At 42.7% G+C, this 5134-nt stretch overlaps 1 long non-coding RNA gene across 5 annotated transcripts; it reads right to left on the bottom strand.

Moving 5' to 3' along the window:
* Positions 1–537: 537 nt before the first annotated feature.
* On the bottom strand, positions 538–4427 carry LOC119284840. Of its 5 annotated transcripts, none has more exons than XR_005139250.1 (3): positions 4142–4427; positions 2786–3304; positions 538–2701 (listed from the first exon to the last, which is right to left on the bottom strand). It is a non-coding gene; the product is annotated as an uncharacterized LOC119284840 (long non-coding RNA). The 5 variants fall into 5 exon arrangements; XR_005139249.1 differs by having other exon boundaries at positions 2786–2836; XR_005139252.1 differs by lacking the exon at positions 4142–4427 and having other exon boundaries at positions 538–1144; positions 1677–2701; positions 2786–4135.
* Positions 4428–5134: the final 707 nt, after the last annotated feature.

Below are 5134 nucleotides of genomic sequence, written 5' to 3'. Positions count from 1 at the left end.
TGCGACGTCGTGGCTGCCGGTGACGACGAAGGACTGCCGGCCCCGGCATGGAAGCTTGCCAGGGAGAAGATGGTGTGCGAGGAGACGGAGAGGACCAAGACCGTCACGCTCACGCGCATGGGGCGCGGCAAGTTCTGCCTCGTCGAGCACCGGTCGCGGAAAGGTGTGCCCACGGACGTCCTTGACTCGCGTTACCTGTTCTATGCGACGACGTTTAAGCTCCGGTACGACAAGAACGGCGGTCTGCGAGCAACGGCGTGCCGGACTCGCTCTTACACGGTACCTAGGCAATCGAATGGCCTCAACTGGTGGGTGTTCGGGATCTGATCCTTGATCGATAGACTCGCCCGCCTCTGCTGCTATACAGCTTCTAGCCTTCTGCCGCCTAGCACGGCCACATATGTAGTATACTTACTCCTCCTCTACGGTATTGTGCGTACTAATCTTGCTGGAGCATTTGGTAACGTGTTTATGCAGCGCAAGTGAGTGTCAATTGTTAATAGAGAATACATGAAGTAGAACTGCAGCAGCACAATATTAGCTCATAAAGCACGCATGTCAATTTTAACAGGGAGGTGACAGTCTTACAAGATGGATGACTGATCACAAAGCATGGCGATCTGTTGAAATCAAACTCAACATCCTCTAAAAGGTATCACAGAGCATGGCGATCGGTTGAAATCAAACTCTACCATCCTCCCAAAGGTGGGCGATCTCCAAAAGAGAGACATAGTTCACTGGATAATCAGAGCACAGGCATATTAAGTCTTAGAGAGAAACTAAATACATAGTTCACTGGGTCATCAGAGCATAGACATATTAAGTCATAAGAGAGAAACTAAAGACCATACATGGATCATATGTATAGACGATAGATGCCGCTGACGGTGGTGTGTCTAGAGACGGTGCACATGAGAGAGAGAGGCAGCGCCCTTGCTTGTGCTTGAAAAGGAAGGTGCAGATGTCACCTTGCTGGATGTTTGGGTGGTGGCGAAACTATGATTAGTTCGTCGTGATGGTGGCCCTCTTGTCAGTTCCAAGCATGAAGCGATCGTCGTGATGGTGGTCCATCTCCAAGCTTGACTGGTAGGATATCATCGTCTCCGTGGATGTACTCCTTCAAATTGTTCTCTGCGTATTTCACCTGAAAGTAGTACCGTTGACAAGAGGGAAAAGGAGTGAGGGCATGACAGAACACAATATCATGCCACCATTAGTCTTCTTCCTAGTGATTCAATCTAGCATCCTAAAGGTTTGCAAAGCAATGTTATGCATACCATCTATGCAGCCACTTCTAAACATGTCCTTCAGGGCTTCCCAAAACTTTCAAAAGCTATCCTACGCTGGTGCTTCACAAAAACTTCTCTTGTGTAAATAAATGACATGGTAACTACAACACACTACTTGAATCTACACAATAATTGTAGTAGCTGAAATTGATAAGCAATCATTCAGGGTTAGCCCTATAGCTGTGTGGTTCTCACACTCTCTACGCAGTGGGGGAAGGGAGGCAAACAATTACTCTTTGATCAATTTATCAATTACATTTAAAGGGGGATTCTTAGATTTGTGATTGCAACTGACAACAGGCACCTCATTCGTATTTCCTTTTTAATTATAATGAAATGTATAAAGAAAATTTATTACGGAATATACCTAGAGCTCTGCATATTTACCTTATACACCTTCAAATTTCCCCCTTAATATTGAAAACCTTGTTGGAGAGGCTATGGCTTTTGCTTCTTGAATGGGCATAATACTCCCAGAGATGTAATTAAGAGTAAAAACATATATATGCATTAAAATAAAATGGACATGCAGATCCCATATCTTGACTACTATTAAACTATCATTGAAAAAGAATTAAACATCCTAATCTACAAAATTACCAAAAGATTGTAGAAGAGATACATCACTACTAAATAGGACAGCACCACACATCGCCAGAACGCCCTCTGAGCAGACCATCGCAAATCGAAATTGATTCGAGACTTGTTTGCCAAGTGATGTTCATCGTTGTGGTGTTGCACAGTGGCACGGGAGGTCATGCTTTTCTATAGATGGCATAGATGTATTAAGAATTCAACTACAATTTACAGATTCAGAAAACTGGCTGCCACTTGTGGACAAAGGTTAACTGAAATGTAAATAAGTTCAAGGCTGCAATATTTAGAATGCAAGACAGATCTGTTTGTGACGGTTGCACATGAATTAAATCTCAGAACTGCGAGACCTGAAAAAACTAAAATCCCACAAACTCATAAGAAAAGCTTATGATGTGGAAAACTCAGCAAGTGATCACACATATGTGGAAAGCTAAAAGTTCAGGTGGTATTTTCCTTTCCTTCTGAGAAGCTCTGAACCTTTCTTTAAAGAAATGACCATGCAAAACTGGTTTTGGTCCAGAAGTACAGACCTAGCTTTATCCGCTTGCACAGAAAAGTTCAAAATGAAAATTGCAACATTTTGTGTTCAGATTATCAATATTCAATGTAGCAGTTGGGTTAAATAAACGGTAGTACAATATATGATCTCATGGACCAACCTAGCTATTCAACATAAACTACATTGAACGATGGGCGAAGCAGAACGGGTAAGCGAGACTGCAAGGTCAACCTAAATTAAGACGGGGAGATTCACTTACATTTAGGTATGTGAAGGGTTTTTTTCGCTTCCAATGCTTCCATGCAGCATCAACACGCTGAACATCAAGCAAAGGAAGAAATAATGAACAACACAACCAACAAATAAATCTAGTTTCAGCTTGATATGAAAAAAGTCATACCATAAAAAATTTGTTCGACTATTGTACACATCAAGAGAAACCCGCTTGATACTGAACATAATGGAATAAGAATAGTAATTAGTGAACTCATAATTATAGGTGCGAGAGGGGAAAGAACAACACATCATCATTTTCAAGTATAATAGTGAAACTCATACTGTGCATATATACATCACTGAATTTTTCAGGTTTAGATAGCCCAAACTTTATAATTGAAACAAGAAGCAGACGATGTTGTTGCCCGAGAGGCTCCTTGGATAGATTCAATTCGAATAGAAAAGATGTTTTACTTATTAATTCATAGAATGAATTTAATATTGTTCTATTGTTTAAACAAATTCACCATGAAGGTTGCCTCATTAACAACCCATGAGCAAGAAATTTGCATCCACCTCTAGCTTTCATCCTTGGTATAAAATACAGCAGAGTACATGCGGGAGTAGAAATAATCATGTCATGTGTCCTTGCCAGAAACCTGATTATTTACACGCATGGATGCATAACCCATCGGACAATCACCTAGTCATGGAAAACCAACATAAATCATCGCTGCCATGCAGAATCGATTAAGCAAGTGCATGCGAGCTAATAAGTCAACTCCACCGGCCACCACACCTTGGTGGGGTGCAGACTGCTGCAAGCCACGTGGCTTTCCAATAAGTTTTGGCATACAACACACAGTAGAATAGCAACACGAAATCGAGACCAGAGAGGAAGCATGATATCTCACCTGCTGACGGAGACGATAACGAGACGAGGAGGATGGGCATGGGCGATGAGCCCGTTGCTTTAGGGGAAGCTAAAATCACCTCGATTTGATAAGATAACACCCAGGAATCAAGAGGGAGGAGTTGGAAAAAGGAGGGGGCGGGTCTAAATAACTATCGTCTTTCTTTTCCTTGCAGAAATTGAGGAGAAAATTGGAAACTGCTGATTTTGGGCAGCAAGTAACACTTGTTGAGACCTTTAGTGTCATTTTCAGCTAAGTGAACCGACTTACTGATTAACTGGTACTTTTCCAATAAACATAGAACTGTGCTAAATTAAGAGTAATACGATCAAGCATGCCCTGGACAAAAATGAAAAGAAAATGTTCAGCTTATTTTTCTGAACAGGGTAACTCCAAACGCTCGTTTCTTGGTCTTGGGTACAGGAAAGCTATGTTCGTATTTTTGCATGAACTGGAGTCTGAAGGGAAGAAAGCAAATCGGGTTCCAACTTGTGATTAGAGGATTTTTCTAAACTCTGATAAAAATAGATCCGCTGAGATAAAGTTAGAACGCCAATTCTGTACGAGACTTCCGCAAGAACTTGAATTAGAAAAGGGAATCGATACCAAAACCCATATCCACTTACGCCATGAATCAGGCGAGAAGATCCGACCCTTGCCCTCGAGCCGCCGCCGCCTTCTCCTCCCACCCACTCCTCTCTCGAGGCAACGACGTTGGCGTGGCTGCGTGCTCGTCGGCGTCGCCCCTGGGCTCCAGATCCGGCGAAGAAATCGGCTGGACCCATCCTGCTCGCCCCCTTGACTGCCCTCTGCTGCAGCCACAAGGGCCCCTGACAGAAGATGCGGAGGAGAGGAAGAGGTTGCGTGTAGGGATGGAGAAGGTGGGGTTCATGCGTACAGAGGCCTTCTTTCCCTTCCCTCGTAAGCTTTCTCTTGGGTATATCAGCCACGACCAGCCAATAGAAAGCAGCACAACTTGCCCAATCGACGAGCACGGTGAATCCGACGTGGCATAGCGGAGAGGGCGCCCTTTGCGCGACTGTTAATGGGTTTAATGTAGCTTCTTGATCAAACTTGGAGAGGGGCGAAAAGTGCTCGTGATGGGTACAAGATTGGGTTAGTTTGGTTTCTTTCATGTCTTGTTGCTTATCAGTTCTTCGTGTACGCCCTCCGTCCCAAAATAAATGACTCAACTTTGTACTAACAAATTGAGTCACTTATTTTGAGACGGTGGGAGTGTTATATTATCTGTTCGGTACGTGGAAGGAGGAAGTATGCGAATCTTTGTAGTATGTATTTGTTTCTAGATTTGCTAAAGCACATGTGCTATAAGTATTGTACATTTATGTCCTATATCACTGATCTTACGTGAAGATTCGTGTGAGTATTTTCTTTTTCATTTTCATTTTTGGGTTTGTCTAGGGCCCTAGTTATTTGCACATCCAAGTGACACAATCAAGTATAAAAAAGAAACAAAAAGAAAAAAGGAAATAGCCACACGAATCTCCGTGTAAAATCAAAGACATAGGACTTAGATGTGCAATACTTATGACACATTTAGATGTGCTTTAGCAAAACTGCTATATATATAGTCGGAGATACGACGATTCTCATTGAAC

This window comes from Triticum dicoccoides, chromosome 4A (assembly GCF_002162155.2).
Source record: "Triticum dicoccoides isolate Atlit2015 ecotype Zavitan chromosome 4A, WEW_v2.0, whole genome shotgun sequence".
Taxonomy (NCBI): domain Eukaryota; kingdom Viridiplantae; phylum Streptophyta; class Magnoliopsida; order Poales; family Poaceae; genus Triticum; species Triticum dicoccoides.
Note: the sequence above shows the minus strand (reverse complement) of the source record. Positions and strands in the feature narration are given on the sequence as shown.